Source organism: Rhinolophus hipposideros (genome assembly GCF_964194185.1).
Source record: "Rhinolophus hipposideros genome assembly, chromosome: 13".
NCBI lineage: Eukaryota > Metazoa > Chordata > Mammalia > Chiroptera > Rhinolophidae > Rhinolophus > Rhinolophus hipposideros.
This window is the reverse complement of record NC_138059.1, coordinates 57,224,051-57,243,120: the sequence shown is the minus strand read 5'-3', so window position 1 is coordinate 57,243,120 and position 19,070 is coordinate 57,224,051. Positions and strand designations below refer to the sequence as shown.

The window sequence follows — 19,070 nt, the reverse complement described above, 5'->3', positions numbered from 1 at the left end:
TTAAGTATGTATTATCCCCATTTTACAGTTAAGGAAATTAAGGCTTAAAGAGTTTAACTTAATTAAAGTCACTCACCTAGTAAATGATAGTGATAGCCAATCCTAAAGCCATACATTTAATCACCGTAATGGAACAGTCACTGTTACAAAGCACCTTTTCATGTTTCTTGGCTTTCATTATAAAATGGGTCAGGTTGTGTTCCTTTGTATATAGTGATAAGTAGTGCTATTCATACTGCAACAGAGTCTGTAACTGAAAATATGTACGTTAGTTGAAAAAATGGAAAAGTATTTTTAAATTTGTAATGAAAATCAGTGACAAAATATATTTCAAAATTCAGCTCTCATTTAAGAAACATATCTAGAGGGTAAGGCAGACTTGTAACAGTTGAATTGTGTTCTGTTTCAATTTCCTGAAACAGATTTCACTGTTGCACTTATGGAAATGATTTCACATTGAAATAATATTTGCATAAGAAAAAGCTTGTGATTAATTGCATGTTGCTTGAATGTCATCTGTGAACGTGAATAATAAGCTGTTTTTACTTATTTTTTGCTCCTCAGTAATACAATTAAAATCTTGGCAAATGTCTAATATTTTGGGGGACCACGTGTACAAATTTCTGCATTTATCCTCTCACTTCCTGCCTCCAAACTCAGAATCACTATGGTTAAATGTTTCCAAAATGTTATCTGTGAACTGGGATTCAAAATGTTTCACATACTCCCATAGCATCCTGATTTTAAGCTTCTTAAAATAATGCAATTGAAATGCAAGGTTTTCATGGGTAATGGGAAGCAGGTGTGATTTATAATCAGAAAACTAGTGTCCGCATTTTGGCTCCAACACTTAGCAGCTCTTTGACTTACAAGCATCAGGTTCCTTTTCTGTTAAATGGGGTTGTTAAGAAAATATAGATGTCTGGGGAAATATGGACGTTATCAGAGGTGGAGGGTAAGGAGTGGACAAAATGGATGAAAGTGGTAAAAAGGTAAAAACAAACTTCCAGTTATAAAATAGTTGTCTGGGAGATGCACTGTACAGCATGGTGAGTATAGTTTATAATACTGAGTTGTGCATTTGAAAGTTGCAAAGAGAGTAGATCTTAAAAGTTCTTATCACAAGAAACAAAATTTTGGATCTATGTGTGGTGATGGATGTTAACTAGACTTGTTGGGATCATTTTGCAATATGTAAATATTGAATCGTTATGTCTTACACCTGAAACTAATGTAATATTCTGTGTCAAGTATATCTCAATAAAAAACTTGCATTACAAAATTAAAAAATATCTATGGTGGGTTAGACATATGGATAGAGTTTCATAACTACAGAAGTTACTCATAAAAATATTGTGTATCTGTATTAAAAATGAGAAAAGATAAGATCATGTGGAGGTTTGGGGAAAGAAAAGGCATTTACTGGATACCTCATATCAGAAACGTGCCGTATTTAGTCCTCCTTATCTGCAGGGCCATTTAGTCTTCATGACAATCCTCTCTGGTAAATCGCATCGTCCTTTACTTACAGAGGAAGAGGACAAGCTAGGGGAAGTCCGGGCCCATTAACTGTCACTCTCAGGGGTGAGGAGCTGACAGGTGACTTCCTGCTAGGAGAAGGAAGCTCACGGCAGCTGAGTTTCATTTCAGAACCTTTGACTTCCTAGTTCTTTGACCAGGTTTCTCTTCAGCACACAGCCCGGGATGGTGTCCCGCAGCGGCTGCTCTGTGCTCCCTGACCAAGTCCTTTCCCTCTGGGCTTGCAGATAGCAGCAGGCCCTTTCGTCCAATTCTCTTTAGGTTCTTGTTATTACATGTCTCTGTCCCTCTCTCAGTCCACATATGGGGATGTGTGTGTTCATTCCTTCCCTCCGGAGTCTCTTGTCCTCATGCAGACTTCAGGTCTGGGCTTCTTCCTCTTTCCCGAGATGCCTGTTGAGGATCACCGCTTCCTTAACGCATTGTCTAAATATATATATATACACATATATATATTCTAAAATCATATATATATATAATATAAAAAAACTCTTTTGTAAACAGAAAATTATGAATCTAAATTTGTACATTTATATTTCCAATTATTTCCTTGGCTTTTCCTTCTAGATATCTTAAAAGTATTTCAAATTGAACCCTTTGAAAATTGAATTAATGATTCACTTGTGGCCTCTCAAAAATGTCTCCACCCTCCCCTTAACCTTCTCCTGTCTTTTCCTCCTCCTGCCCCTCCCTCACCTCCTTCCACCGTCCCTGTCCTGTCACTTACTTCTTGTCCTTTGGTTCCACATCAGCACCCAAGCCAGAAACACGGGACGTATCCGTAGTGCCTCTATCGCCATCGTCGTCCATATTGGATGCAATATCTTATTGGTAGTAGCTTCTAAATACCCATTTAAATTACATGTGTTTTAAACATAAATAAAATGTAAAGAATATGTAATGAATACCCTTGTACATTCCACTTATCACTTCTAAAACCCATCTTTTCTTCAGATTTTTATAAAAGATATGAAACATTATAATTTGGAGCCCCTGTGTTCTTGACCCAATACCATTGCCCAACATCCTTTCCCAGAGGTAACCATTATCCTTTTCTTTTTGTTACATAGTAGTTTTATTGAACTATAATTCACACACCATATAATTCATTCACTTAAAGTGCACAGTTCCGTGGTGCTTTGCTTCTTATATTCACAGAGTTGTGTGACACAATCACTTTTAGAACATTTGCATCGTCCCATAAAGACACCCATAGCATTTAGCTATCACACACTGTCTCCCCATCTCGACTCCAGCCCTTGGCAACTACAAATTTACTTTCTGTCTCTATAGATTTCCCTATTCTGGACATTTCATTGATATGGAATTATATAATATGTGATACAATTATACATTTCTATCATTTCCATTCATGGCTTCATATTGTTACTGTCCATGGTTTCTAAATTCACATTAATGACATCACACTATATATACTCTTCTGTAGATGGCTTTTAAAAAACTTCAACATTATGTTTTGTGATGTATCCATTTGATAGATTTGGTTCTAGAATTTTTAAAAAATTTATTGGGGTGACAATTGTTAGTGAAATTACATAGATTTCAGGTGTACAATTCTGTATTACATCATCTATAAATCCCATTGTGTGTTCACCACCCAGAGTCAGTTCTCCTTCCATCACCATATATTTGATCTCCCTTACCCTCATCTCCCTCCCCCCACCCTCCTTACCCTCTGGTAACCACTAAACTATTGTCTGTGTCTATGAGTTTTTGTTTCTCATTTGTTTGTCTTGTTCTTTTGTTGTTTTTTTTTTATATCCCACATATTAGTGAAATCATAGGATTCTCTGCTTTTTCTGTCTGACTTATTTCGCTTAGCATTATGCTCTCAAGATCCATCCATGTTGTCACAAATGTTCCTATATCATCTTTCCTTACCGCTGAATAGTATTCCATTGTGTATATATACCCCAACTTCTTTATCCATTCATCTATCGAAGGACATTTTGGTTGTTTCTATGTCTTGGCCACCGTAAACAAAGCTGCAATGAACATTGGAGCACACGTGTCTTTATGTATAAATGATTTCAAATTCTTTGGGTAGATACCCAGGAGAGGGATTGCTGGGTCATATGGTAATTCTATTTGTAATTTTTTGAGGAACCTCCACACTGCCTTCCATAACGGCTGCACCAGTCTGCATTCCCACCAACAGTGTATGAGGGTTCCTTTTTCTCCACAGCTTCTCCAACACTTGTTACTATTTGTCTTGTTGATGATAGCCATTCTGACTGGGGTGAGGTGATATCTCATTGTGGTTTTTATTTGCATTTCTCTGATGATTAGTGATGTTGAGCATTTTTTCATATGTCTATTTGCCATTTGTATGTCCTCTTTGGAGAAATGTCTCGTCAGGTCCTCTGCCCATTTTTCAATTGGGTTGTTTCTTTTTTTGTTGTTGAGTTTCATGAGTTCCTTGTATATTTTGGATATTAGCCCCTTATCAGAGGCACTGTTTGCAAAAATCTTCTCCCATTCAGTTGGTTGCCTCTTTATTTTGTCAATAGTTTCTTTTGCTGTGCAGAAGCTTTTAAGTTTAATATAATTCAATTCGTTTATTTTAGCTTTCACTTTCATTGCCTTTGGAGTCAAATTCATAAAATGCTCTTTGAACCCAAGGTCCATAAGTTTAGTACCTATGTTTTCTTCTATGCAGTTTATTGTGTCAGGTCTTATGCTTAAGTCTTTGATCCATTTTGAATTAATTTTGGTACATGGTGACGGATAGCAGTACAGTTTCATTCTTTGGATGTGTCACAATTGGATGTGACTATCCAATTCTGCCAGCACCATTTATTGAAAGGCTGTCTTTCCTCCATTGTATGTTTTTAGCTTCTTTGTCAAAAATTATCTGTCCATATTTATGTGGTTTTATTTCTGCGTTCTCAATTCTATTCCATTGGTCTATGTGTCTGTTTTTCTGCCAGTACCATGCTGTTTTGATTATTATAGCACTGTAGTACAAGCTAAAGTCAGGGAGTGCGATACCTCCAGCATTGTTCTTTTTTCTTAAGATTGCTTTGGCTATTCGGGGTCTTTTGTGGTTCCAAACAAATCTGATGATTTTTTGTTCTATTTTTTTTTAAATGCCATTGGGTTTTTGATAGGGATTGCATTAAATCTGTATATTGCTTTGGGTAATATGGCCATTTTAACTATGTTGATTCTTCCAATCCATGAGCATGGAATGTCTTTCCATTTCTTTGTGTCTTCTTCAATTTCTTTCAAAAGTGTCTTATAGTTTTCCACATATATGTCCTTCACATCCTTGGTTAAGTTTATTCCTAGGTATTTGATTCTTTTCACTGCAATTGCAAAAGGAATTGGTTTTGTATTTCTTTTCCTGAGATTTCATTGTTAGTATATAGGAATGCAATGGACTTTTGTACATTGATTTTGTAGCCAGCAACTTTACTATATTCGTTGATTGTTTCTAATAGCTTTTTGGTGGAGTCTTTAGGGTTTTCTATATATAGCATCATGTCATCTGCAAAGAGTGATAATTAAACTTCTTCATTCCCAATTTGGATGCCTTTTATTTCTTTCTCTTGCCTGATTGCTCTGGCAAGGACTTCCAACACTATGTTGAAAAGCAGAGGTGGATAGGGGACAGCCCTGTCGTGTTCCTGAACATAGAGCAAAGGGCTCCAGTTTTTCAACATTAATTATGAGATTATCTGTGGGCTTGTATATAAGGCCTTTGTTATGTTAAGGTATTTTCCTTCTCTACCTATTTTACTAAGTGTTTTTATCATAAATGGATGTTGTATCTTGTCAAATGCTTTTTCTGCATCAATTGATATAATCATATGATTTTTGTCCTTTATTTTATTTACGTGATGTATCACATTGATGGATTTGCGGATGTTGAACCATCCTTGTGCCCCGGGGATGAACCCCAGTTGGTCGTGATGAATAATCTTTTTAATGCATTGTTGTATTCGATTTGCTAGAATTTTGTTTAGGATTTTTGCATCTGTATTTAGCAGAGATATTGGTCTGCAGTTTTCTTTTTTTGTGTTGTCCTTACCAGGTTTTGGTATCAGGGTAATGTTGGCCTCATAAAATGAGTTAGAAAGTACCGTCTCTTCTTCAATTTTTTGGAAGAGTTTGAGCAGGAGTGGTATTAGATCCTCTTTGAAGGTTTGGTGGAATTCACTAGTGAAGCCATTTTGGGAAGGTTTTGGGTGACTGATTCAATTTCGTTACTGGTGATTAGTCTGTTTAGATTTTCCAGTTCTTCATGGTTCAGCCTTGGAAGGCTATATGTTTCTAAGAACTTGTCCATTTCTTCTATGTTATTGAATTTGGTGGGATATAGTCCTTCATAGTATTCTTGCATGATCATTTGTATTTCTGTGGTGTCCGTGATAACTTCCCCTTTTTCATTTCTGATTTTGTTAATTAGTGTCTTCTCTCTTTTTATCTTAGTGAGTCTAGCCAAGGGTTTGTCATTTTTGTTAATCTTTTCAAAGAACCAGCTCTTTGTCACATTAATTTTTTCTATTGTCTTTTTGTTCTCTATTTCATTTAGTTCTGCTCTGATTTGTGTTATTTCCTTTCTACTGCTGACCTTGGGTTTCACTTGTTCTTCTTGTTCTAGTTCTTTAAGGTGTAACATGAGGTTATTTATTTGGGATTTTTCTTGTTTCTTGAGGTAGGCCTGTAATGATAAATTTCCCTCTTAAAACTGCTTTCGCTGCATCCCAAAAATTTTGATAGGATGTATTTTCATTTTCATTTGTTTCTATGTATCTTTTGATCTCTCCTCTAATTTCTTCTTTGACCCAGTCATTCTTTAAAAGTATGTTGTTTAATCTCCATGTATTTGTGTTTTTTCCTGCTTTCTTTTTGCAGTTGATATCCAATTTCAAAGCCTTGTGATCAGAGAATATGCTTGGTATGATTTCAATCTTCTGAAATTTGCTGAGCCTGATTTTATGTCCCAGTATATGGTCTATCCTTGAGAATGTTCCGTGTACACTAGAAAAGAATGTATAGTCTGATGTTTTAGGATGAAGTGCTCTCTATATGTCAATTATGTCCATTTCATCTAATGTGTCATTTAGGGCTGCTATTTTGTTATTTATTTTCTGTTTGGATGATCTATCCATAGCTGTGAATGATGTATTTAAGTCCCCTAGTATAATTGTGTTTTGGTCAATTTCTCCCTTTAGTTCTGTTAGTAGTTGCTTGGTATATTTTGTTGTTCCCTTATTGGGGGCATAAATATTAATGACTGTTATGTCTTCTTATTGTATAGTCCCCTTTACCATTATGAAATGTCCATCTTTGTCTCTTGTTATCTTTTTCACCCTGAAGTCTGTTTCATCTGATATCATTATGGCTACACTTGATTTTCTCTGGGTACCATTTGCTTGGAGTGTCAATTTCCACCCTTTCACTTTGAGTCTATGCTTGTCCTTGTAGCTGAGATCTCTTGGAGACAGCGTATAGTTGGGTTTAATTTTTTGATCCAATCTGCTACTCTGTGCCTTTTTATTGGTGAGTTCAGTTCATTTACATTTAGGGTGATTATTGATACATGAGGATTTTCTGTCATTCTGTCTTTAGTTTTCAGGTAAGGCTGTGTCTCCATTGTTTCTTTGCCTTTTTGTTGTTGTCTATTATTTCTGTGTGGTGGTATTCTATGATGTTTTCCTCTGTTTTTTTTTTTTATTACTGTATATATTTCAGTTCTGGATTTTTTTGAGTGGTTACTCTTAAGTTTATGTAAAAGAAAGTTTGATATTTAGAGTATTCCATTTTCTTCAGCACGCTTACTTTCTCCATTTCCATATTCCGGTTCAGGCCTTTACTATCCCCCTTTTTATGTTTTGGTTGCCACAAATTGTCCCTGTTGATGGTGGTTGAATAGCCTCCTTTAGTATTTCTTGTAGTGCAGGTTGTGTATTAGAAAATTCCCTCAGCTTCTGTATGTCTGGAAAGGTCTTTATTCCTCCTTCATATCTAAAGGATATCTTTGCTGGATATATTATTCTTGGCTCATAATTTCTCTCTTTGAATAGTTTGTATATTTGGTTCCACTCCCTCCAGCAGAGTTTCTGCTGAAAAATCTGTTCATAATCTAATGGACTTTCCTCTGTATGTTACCGTCTTCTTTTCCCTGGCTGTCTTGAGGATTCTTTCTTTGTTGTTGATTTTAGACAGCTTCAATACAATGTTTCTTGGAGAAGGCCTGTTGGGATTGAGGTAATTAGGTGTTCTATTTGCTTCTTGGATTCGAGGATCCAGTTCTGTCCACAAGTTTGGGGTGTTCTCATCGACAATTTGTTTGAATATATTCTCTGTTCCCTTCTGTCTTTCTTCTCCTTCTGGTATGCGCATTATTCTTATATTGCTCTTTCTGATAGAGTCAGAAAGTTTTTGTAGAGTTCTTTCATTTGTTTTAGTCTCAAGTCTCTTTCTTCTTCCATCTGCGAATTTCCAGGTTTCTATCTTCGATGTCATTGACTCTTTCCTCCATCTGTTCACCTCTACTATCTAAGCTGGTTATTGCATTCTTTATTTCTTCTATTGAGTTCTTAATCTCCAGAAATTCCATTTGGTTCTTTTTTAAAATTTCAATCTCTTTCGTAAAATGCTCATGTTGTTCTTTGAGTGCGTTTCTGAGTTCATTACATTGCCTTTATGTGTTTTCTTGCATCTCATTGAGTTTTTTTCAGAATTGCAATCTTGAATTCTCTGTCATTTAAGTTACATATTTCCATATCTTTAAGTTCCTTTTCTGGAGACTTTTCACTTTTTTTCTCAGCTGCCTTGTTGCCTTGGTTATTCATGATAATTACTGATTTATTATTTATCTTCCTAGACATCTACAGGAGTGGCTTCTACAATAGGTTGATAGGAATAGGTCTTTTGTTTGTTTTCCAATACTTGTTGGTAGAATGTTTTATTTCCTCTCCGACTGCAGCCTTTTTTTCCTCTCTCACACAGTAGTGCTATGTTTTCTCTGCACTATTTCAGCTTCTCACACAATGGGCAGATTCCCTGGGAAACGGGCTTCTCCTCTGTTAACAGTTCGCCTGGGTCATAGGGCGCCACGTCCCTGTGGGTATGTGGAGAGCTTTTGAAGTTCCAAAGCTCTTTCTGCACCAGATTCAGAGCCCGTATGTTTCAGCAGTTCTGTTTACTCCTGCAGGGATCTGGCCAGATAGGTGGGGCCAGGGGCGGGGTGAGTTGTGAGAGGTGGCCCAGAGCAATGGCAGCAACAACCACCAGAGCTGGTCGTGCTTCCACAGCTCCCTCCCCTTTGCCGGAACTAGTTGGGCTGCAAATCTGTGTCTGTGGTCCACAGTTCTCAGAACACCAAATATTCTGTTCTTTTGATCTGAGACTGCTACTGTTCCGCTTCTAGCACTGGGCAGGTGGGGGCGGGGCGAGCTCTGGGAGGGTAGGGAGGAGGCGGCTCCTCTCAGTGCCTAAGGCTTTTGTTCTCTGCTTGGCAGTGAGGGCTTAAACCACCGTTTTCAGCCTTCTTCCCTCAGTCTTTTCTCCGAGGTCTCTGCCCTGAGCGTTGGGTTCAGCCGTGCTATATGCTGCCTCCTCAGCCCTGTGGGCCATAAGCGGAGCCCTAGCAGTCCGAGTTCTTCCCTGTCCCGCAGCTGCGGAAGATCTGGGAGCAGCGAGCTCGGAGCACTGAGCTAGGTCTGCGTCCTGTGCCCGCGCGGCTCTGTCTCTGCACTTCTCCCTTCCCTCCTCCCCCACTCATGTGATTCTCCCACCTTTAGGTGAATTCAGTAGTGGGCCTCTTCGTCTTGCCTGTCTGCTGTGCAGGGAGTCCTTTGTGGAGTTATTGTTGTTTGATTAGTTGTAAATTTCAGGGGAGCTTTACAGAGGCTCACCTCACGCCGCCATTTTGGTGACTTCTGGTTCTAGAATTTTAATTTTCACTTATAGTATTTGTCCATTATCCTGTTGATGGGATTTTTAGATTGCTTCCAGTTTTTCTTTCTAATAAACATTCTTCTACACATTCTGCCCCTACCTTACCTGTGCTATTATGCAATTATCTTTAGCTGGAAAAGGCTGGATCATGGGGAGTGGGCATCTTCAACTAGACTAGATATTGCCAGATTGCTCTCCAAGATTGATGTACTGATTTACTTTTTTCCAAGTAGCCCATGAGAGTTCCCATTGCTCCAAATTTCTATTTAACTCTGGTATTTTCAGACATTAATTTTTGCCAGTTTGATAAGTATAGAATATTATCTAATTATTGTTTTAATTTACAGTGTTCTAATTAGTCATGAGGTTAAATGTATATATTTTAAAATGTTATTAGCCATTTGTATTTCCTTCTGTAAATTGTCATTTTATTTGTTACCCATAATGCCAAGATTATTTATCTTTTTTAAATGACAGGTGCATTTAAGTTCTAGATCTTTAGTAGGATTTGTAAGGAATCTCTCACTGAACACTCTCTATCAAGCTTTGTTCCATTTAACCTAAGTATTTTGGGGACTTGCTGAGCTCTGTTATAACTTCTTAACCTTTCTGTGTTCTTTTCCTGGAAAACTCTTCTAGTTTCATCTGCCTGGTTGTCGCCCAGGATCCTTCAGGGTCAATGTCAAATGCCTTCCTTCTTTGGAACTCTTCCCTTTCAGACCCATTTCTTCAGAATGAGTCCAGTGGCTTTCCTCTGTGCCCCTTCTCTTTGTTCCATGGACACAATTTTACTATATCTCTGTTCTTTGCATTGTGATCAGAGTTTCTCCCTGGAGACTGAACAAGCCTTGGGGCAGGAACTGTCCTTTTATATCCCCAGTACCTAGCACTGGGCATATCTGATACATAATACATACTCAATAAACATTTGTTGAATGATGGAAAATATGGAAACAGGAATGAAAATACATTGCATCATTAAAGAATGAAAAGGCTATGCTGATTTCAAAAGACAAGGTACTGAAAATATTGGTATTTAAACATGTTTTGAAATACCACACTTTTTAAAAAAAACATGTTTACACCTAACTGGTACATGGGTAGAATAGCAATAGTTAAATATTGATAGGGTATTAAGTCTACTATACTTGGTCAAATGTAATAGGAATAGACGTCCACTCAACACAGAGGCACACTTGATAAACCTTAAGACTATTTACATAAATATAATACAAAAAAAACAAAACAAATGCTAGGAGAATTATCAGTGCATCAAACCAAAAACATGATGGAATGGTATTTGTGATTCAGGATGGGAGGGTGGTGTGCAAAGCTGACAGCATCAGGACTACTGGTAGGCCCATGTGATTCTGGATGCTTTTGCTGCCTGTAAGCTCCCTGAGGGCAGGGGCACGTGGTGTTGGGCACATAGCAGGTGCATGATACATGTGCATTATACCAAAATGTTCTTGAGGATACTCTGAGATATCCTTAATAGAAATGTAAAAAGTTTTAACAACGAAGTATAAACACTGGGGAAGGATTTTTGAAAAAGTGTCCTTCCTAATTTTTATTTATTATAAAGGGAATAATGTGGGAGAATAATCTAATGACTAACAGTAAAAATTTGTATAGCACTTATTTTCAGCTCTACATAAAATACACAGTGTCCTAAGCAATTTTATGTGCAATGACTTATTCAATTGTATACCAGCCTCACCAAGTAGGTATTGTTATCATTCCCATTTTAGAGACTGGAAACCTGAGTGACAAAGGGATTAAGTAACATGCCCAGTGTCTTGCAGCCAGTAACTGGTAGAGCTGGGATACAGGTACGTTACAAGAGCTTTCTTGTTTCCTATTCTCTCCCAGACTTCGGCCACATGTTCACATATTTCCATAGCTGTAGTTGTAATACACTTGAAACCAGATACTCAGACTTTTGCTTAGCATATTCTAAACAGTTTCTCTAATATTGCACAGACCTAAACATTACAATTTTAAATGACTCTATTACATTCTATTGGGTTGTGTATCATAACCAGCTTGATTGTTCCTTACTTGTTGGAAATTTAGATTGTTTTCAATGTTTTCTTTTAGGTATAATACTAAAATGATTATGTTATGCTAATGCATGTAGCTTTTTCCTTTTTAAATTTTTTTTCCTTAGGATAAAATCTTTAAAGTCAGACCAGTTGTAAAAGAATGCAAGTGATTTCATTTCCCTTGATATGTAACAAAATTAAGAAGAGTTATGTAAATATGTGCTGTTAATCACATGTCCGAGTCTATTTTCTTTCCAACTATACTTAATTTTTGCTTATTTTTAAGCAAGTAAGGTATTCTTGCTTACTTTTAAATAGGTATATAATACAGTTTTTCTCTTTTTATTTTCTCTTATTGATTAGGAAGTTTGGATACTTTTTAATAAAATATTTCTTTTCCCTTTTATTGCCATATTGCTGCAAATATCTTTCTAGGCTGTTGTTTGTCTTTACAGTTTTAATATTGATAGCTACCTTCACAGAAATTTAAAACTTTTATATGGGTCAAATAATGTCTCCTATTTCTTGACTTTTAGAACATCACCATTCTATTACAAATATTGTGGGTTGTTTGTTTATGGCCAGAGTGCTGGCCATAAACTGGAGTTTTGGTACACACAGTTTAAATTGGAGTTTTGGTACACACAGTTTAAATTGTTGAGAAATGGTAAAAGTCCCAGAAGTGTCTGAGTGAGGCTGGGAGGGAAATGCTGTTGGAGAGACATAGAAAACTGTGCCTATTGCTGTGACTCACCATATCTAAACTTGCTGTAGCAGTTCTCAATTTAATTTTCTGTGTTACTGAATTTATTTACTGTTCCAAGACCTTGAATCCTTTCCTGCAACACAGATCTGGCCCAAGACAATAATTCTTTCAGTTTTGCAGGCTTCAAGCTGTTTTACATTGTAAAGCATTTGAAGTGTACATGCATACCTAAGACTGTTATTTGTTTACATTTGAATGATGGCATGTGGCCGTGTTGGGATGTCATTAAGGAAGGTGGGTTTTGTCTGTGCCCACGTGTTTCCTAAATTAGCATTTACCTTCTGTAGATTCCACACTATTGATACTTAGTCAAGTTCTGAGAACTGGAGCTTCAAACATTTAAAATTTTAAGCACACTTGGTATGGATCCAGCTCTCAGGGAGTAGACTTCCATTAACCCAGGGGACGAGAGACTGATGTATAAATCAAATTGCCAGTATTATTTTGCATTGGGAACTCTGAGCATCCCTTTGACTGAAATACTATTTAGACCAGTGTGACAAGCGCGTTATCTTACTCTTGGCAGCTCTCTTTGGGGAGTAAAATTATAATACAACCAGGAGCTTCCCTAGTGAGTATAGAATCAGAGCAAAGAGAAGGGGTTGTCTGATTTAGATAATTAATCACATTGGGTTTCAGCAGCAATATATGGTCAAGTGCACTGATGGAATTGCTGGGGTCTGTGGGCCACTCCACCCCAGCTTCGTCAGAGCTTTTGTGAATCGGACCCCTTCTGCATCTTCAAGTTTACCTCTTCTGTGTAGAGTGGCACTGTAGCTTGAAGTCTTTCTCTTGATAGTTAACTAAGTTCCTGCTTTCCTAATTACAACCACACTCCAGGTCGGCCTTCCTGTGGTGATTTTTGTATCCCCTTGCTTACCATTTTGGGTGTTTCTGAACACATTTCAACAGTCTCTTGGAATAACCAGATGACTGACTTCAGACCTTTTGTGTAGACTCACCGGTTTAACTCTTTGGGAATAAACTTTTTCCTATGTTCTTGGGGGGTGGTCCCTCATTGTTACTTCACAACGGCCCTCTACATTGTGGTTCAGGGAAAATGAGGGGTTTGGTCACTCTGTCTCTAGCATCTCCTTGTTACCCTCTCTTGGGAATTTCCCCATCTAGACAGTTGGCCTTCATCTTTCTTTTTCTGGCGAATGTCAAGCCATGCAAATATGGAGCTTGCTTTTCTTCTTTCAAAAATTGCATGGGAGCCCAGACCAATCTGTGGAGCTACTCAAGCCTCCAAAATGCTCCATGTCAGCTGTTTTCCTGACCGTCACTCATTCTGCCCTCTGCTTCTCTCCTTTCTTGGGCCACCCTGCCTGCTCTGCTCACCGGGTCCTGGTTCCTGGCGTCATGCCTGGCTCACCAACCCCAAACAAGCTCTGCCAGCTGCTACGTGATTGATGACACTCCAGGGCTTGCTGGCAGTTTGGTTATATCCCAGGACAGTCTTTGTTAAAACCAACAAAATAAAATGTGCCTGACTATGTAATGTAGTACTTTGGGGAAAAACTTTAAGATTTTTAAAAGTATATTAAGAATAGTAAATTTCAGAATATTTCATAATGCCTAGCACAGTGGCTTAGACTAACCAATCAAACAAGAAACCAAAAGAACAGAAGTGAACAGTTTTTCATTGTAAAGATAGCAAATATAGCTAACTGTGCATAAATACCATGCCAAAACAATAACGTTTTACTTGTCAGAACTCTGTTAAGCAATCAGGACTTTATGAAACTTGTTAAATGTTACACTGTAAAGTTCATCTGCTAACAGTTTTGTCATTTAGTGGGTGAGAACACAGCACTGGCTACAGCCAGGCTGTCTCGAACTTAGAGCTTCTTGTCTTAGTTTGGGGCACTTTCCACTATAGTTGGTGACACAGAATCATTTCCTTCAGTGACCAGTATCCCAAAGGCAAATGGGGTAGGGAGGCCGAGGGGGAAGCAACCAGTTTTGAACTCAACCAGAGCTGGGATCAATCCTGACTTTGCTGGCAACAAGCTGAGAGACCTTGAACAAGTTAAACGATCGCTCTAAGTATCAATTATTTTCAGTTAAGAAAGTGAAATAATGAGAATTATTATTATATAATAAATGATAATAATACATGTAAAGTACACAAAGAGATTAGTCAAAAAAAAGATTTTTTTTTACATATATATTGTGTTATATTATTATGTAGCACTGTTTCATCAACCTAATCAGTGGAGACAGCAAAACTGGGCAGTTAAGGCTTGTGCAGACATAACTGTCTAAAAGAAGCATTTCTTTTAGAGAATAATTGTCATCACGTTTGCTGAGTGCTTCTCGTGTGAGCTCTTGGCTGGAACATCGCTTTGATAGTACTGACCTATGTATTCAATTGTATTTGCCCAAATAGTGTCCTATTTGAATTCCTGAAAAGAAAATTAGGAACTTGAAAAATTAGTTGGAAAAAAGGTAATATTGAATGTAGGTTATAGCGAATCTGATCAGCTGTTTTTTGAAAATGTCCCCGCTTTGAGAAAACAAATATATCTTGTATTTGTAGAGGACTTTTAGGTTTATAAATTACTTTCATGTCTATGATCTCATTACATCTTGTGATACTTTATGAAATGGTATAGTATTCACACTTTCCTGCATAAAGAAATTGAGGCTCATTTTATCAGTGGCACATCTAGGACTCTAATTTCAGGACTTTTCCTCCACATGGCTACCAGCCCTGCAGAAATGATGTCTGTATGTGACTAATGAAAGGCAGGCTTCTCATAAACACATTTTTTTTTTTTTACCAAGAGCCTTTTCATTGGGCTGTTACATTTTGTTGTTAGCAATGACAGTGATAAGCGCTGTGTCTTAGACTGTATATGTTTTTACGTGTGTGTGCTGGACATTTCTTGTTTGCTCTCAGGTCTGGTGTCCATCCATTTTCTCTGTTCTGTATCTCCGGGAATTACAGTTGTCCCTTGGTATCTGTGGGGGTTGGTTCCAGGACCCCCCCCCCCGAGGATACCAAAATCCACAGATGGTAAAGTCCTTTATATAAAATGGCATGGAATTTGCATATAACTTACATTTGCATATAGACTGCAGCAGGATATGCCAACACATCACTTCATTCACATGGATTCGGTATAGTGCTTGGCGTGTGGCAAATTCACGTTCTCCTCTTTGGAACTTTCTGGGATTTTTTCCCCCCAAAAAATATTTTCGATCTGCAGTTGGTTGAATTTGCAGATGTGAAACCTGTAGATACAGAGGGCAGACTGTACGCTTCTCAGGTCACCCTGTCTTCTGACTTCTACCTCCTCTGGGCAAGGAGAGGCACTGGCAGGAGACTGCAGGGTGGGAGAGGAGAGAAGCCAAGGCCTTTCTCCCGTCTCATCTGCCTTGTGTGGCAGCTCCGGAAACAGCAGCAGCAGGCTGTTCCGTGTGGCGATCGCTCTCCTCCTGCTACCACCGGGTCCTAGCTCCTGCTGGCCATCCTGGGCCTCTTTATTCTGTTTGGCTCTTCAGCTCTTCCATCTCCTGTGGAACCCTGCCTTGAATTATTCGAAAGACCTACAGTGGTTTTGTTTCATGATTGGACCATGCTGCGGCACCATGATATCACATTCAACCTTCACAACATTCCTGGGAGGAGGTACTGTTATTTTCTCCATGTACAAGCAAGGAAAGGAGGCTCAGTGGAGCTAAGTGGTGTGTCCAAGAGCATACATTCCGTAAACGGGGGCTCTGGGACTCAAATCCAGCCACCTCCAGGTGGCAGGTGACACTGGTTAAATGTATCCCGGTGCCAGGCCTGGGGCCCAAGTGTGCCTCTGTGCACCATCCCATGTAGTCCTCACAGCACTCTCCCCAACTACAGGTGAGAAAACAGAGTTCAGAGACATTAGCTTGCTACATGTACAGACCTAGTAAGTAGCAGAGAGGGATTCAAACCCAGATCCATCTGCCTGTAAGCCTGTTCTTTCTACTACTACTAGTGCTTCTCAAAAGTTAGTGTGTATCACAACCATGGTGTGGGGGGGGCATTGCTGAAATATAAATTCCCAGTCCCCATCCCTAGAAAAGCCAGTGTAGTACATGTGGGGATGGGCTCAGGAATATGCGCTTTGCCATTGCCCTAAGTGATGCTGAGGCAGGTGTGGGAGCCTCAGTTTACTCATCTAAAGTGAGGGCTTGGATAAATAATCTCCAAGGTCATCCCAGGTCTCTGCTGAGTCCCCTAAACCTGTGTGCTGCAGGAGTGCAAGGCAGGTGGTGCCATACTGCCAAGGGGACCACTGCTGTGCCACTGAGCCGTCCCAGGGCACGGCCGAGGGCTGGCAGTCCGACTTTCTCATGGACTCCCCAGGCTGTGAGACTCAACAGGAACCCTGTGGCTTGAGAGTAAAGGAAAGCCCTGTTTATTGGTTTGCAGTAGTTGGCAAACTGGCATTTTAAAAAGGAAGTGAGTTGTGCGGTGGGAGTTTTAATTCAAAGAAATATTTGAAGAACTCAGTGTTTGCTCTGAGAGGTCATTAAATGAGTTTTGTTCCCACACCCTCTGGAAAAATGATGCTTCATTAAAATGGCAACATGAGGTGTAGTGAAAACGGTGAAATTGGGAACACTGAAAAGACACATTCACTGGATTCCACTTAAAATGTAAAAGGAGTGTAAAGAAAACAAATGGACATTTTCTTGAGGCAGCTGAGCGATACAAAACACAGGCATCTTTGTTTCCTTCTTGAAAACTTCCACAATGCCTTCTCCTTTCTTCCTCTTGACTAATCTGTACTTCTAAGAGGTGTTGAGTTTCGGCCAAACTTTCTGCTCTACTCGCATCAAAGGCTGCCCCCTTGTGAATAGCCAGCTCTCACCTACCGATCCTCTTACCCACTCCTGCCCAGTGGACGCAGGTCATTTCCCATGATTAGCTCACAGACAGAATTTCCAGGCAGGCTCAGGAGCATCCATCACAGGGATGAATGGGAAGTCCATGTGTGGGAACGCGCTGTGGTCCCTCTGACCTTGTCACCACATATCTGTCCATGTGATGCTTCCTTAGTTCCCTTAGCTCCCGGTGGTCTGGCCCCCATCTTTGGTTGACAGAACAGGTTATGCTGGTTACCACACAAATTCAGAGGGTTCTGATGCCCCATGAGAGGGGAGGCATGCAAAGCCTCTGTTTCTGTTGTAACACCATCTCTTTACCTGGTTCCAACTGTGTCTTGGTTTCAGGTTGGGGTTCAAGGTTGCTTACGGAGGGCTTGGGGTGCGTAACAACCAACAGGGTACAAGAGAGATTGGGATTCTGCTTTTATTTTTACTGCTTTCTACTTAAAGTGCTGATTTCTTGTGTTTCGGTCTTTCAACTGGAATATGAACGTGATGGTCCAGAATTAGCTAATAATGAAAAAAAGTGAGGATAAAACATTTTGGAAAAAAAAAATAACATAAATATGAAATCCTTGTTGACTCTACCAATAACCTCTCCTAAGGCCTGTCTGACCTGCCATTCTCCCCTGACCAGGTCGGGGGCCCGTTTATTCTCCACCCGCTCTGGGATGTCTCCTCTCCTCCCCACCAGCCGGTTTCTGCTCCTTTCTGTTCCCTAGCACGTCAGGAAGAACTGGGGCCTGGGAAACTGAATTCAGCGCCAACATAACTTTGGTCAGTTCTGATGCCTGTATATTGTTGATACCTGTGCCTGGTGTCTTTACTCACACCTGTTATCTGGAACCACCCGTCAACACCAAAAGGCCAGCCTCGACCTGCCACTCAGACTCCCCGCCCAGCACCGCACAAGGCCGGCGGAGGGGTGGGAAATCTCAGGACAAGGGCCTGCTACCAGGGGCTCTGGGCGGCTACTCCTGGGGGCACTTTCAGATCCTTCAGAGTTTTCCTCCGGGGGAAAGGAAGGCGCTTTGTGACTAGAGAAACCCAACCGCGAAAACCTGGTGAAGTCTAAAGCAGCATTTGGTCTATGCTTCCCCCTGGTGGTCATACATTGTACTACAGTCAGCTCCCAGAGTGTAAAATTAGAATTACTCCTGTATCGTCTGTTATATAGACTATGGAAGTCAAGAGCTGCGAAGAATCAAAGATGTATTAAAGACAATAAAAGCATATGAAATCCCAGAGCAGGTGCAGATCTAAATTTTCTCATGGGATTGAAGACAGAAGTTTTACTGTGGGAACCATTCAGTCTTCACCTGGTAAAGAGCATAAACTAGTAGACAATGCCAGAATAAAAATAACAAATTTAATGGATTTAAATTGGTTTTGACATCTAAGAATTAAGATAATATTTATTTAAGACATTTTGAATTTTAATTTTAGAGTTCCATCTCATTTTCTTCCCTTTTACAATAGTTAAAGGGTTAGAGGTGATATATTTTTAATCCCCTTTTCAGTGATGTGGAAACAGAGAATGAGGTATAAAGTCTCTGCAGAGTCAGTAGAAGACTCAGGATTACACATCTCTGGGTCCTAAATCAGAAGTCGGATGTGGGACAGGAGGATCTGGGGTCGACCTGGAGAGCTTTAGTTTTGGATTTGTGGTTTCACGCCCTCTACTTTTCCTCATTCCTGTCACAGCACACTAGGAACATTTCTAGTCAGCTGTGTACTCTATGTTAGGCATTTCAAATATGTTTCTGGAAGTTATCAGTGCTGTTCTCTATGAGGCCTGAAGGCAAAATTCAATGTTTGCAGTAAATAAAGTACTAAAATTATATCAGCTATTAAAAGAATGGATTATTTCCAAGTCACTTAGCCATATTGGCTGAGTGTTGAATTCAGCATTG

At 39.3% G+C, this 19,070-nt stretch overlaps 1 protein-coding gene across 1 annotated transcript in view; it reads left to right on the top strand.

Annotated features, from left to right (window-relative positions):
- The window catches only part of CA8 (carbonic anhydrase 8), a 201,842-nt gene that overhangs the window by 310 nt on the left and 182,462 nt on the right, over positions 1-19,070 (top strand). The window lies entirely within an intron of this gene.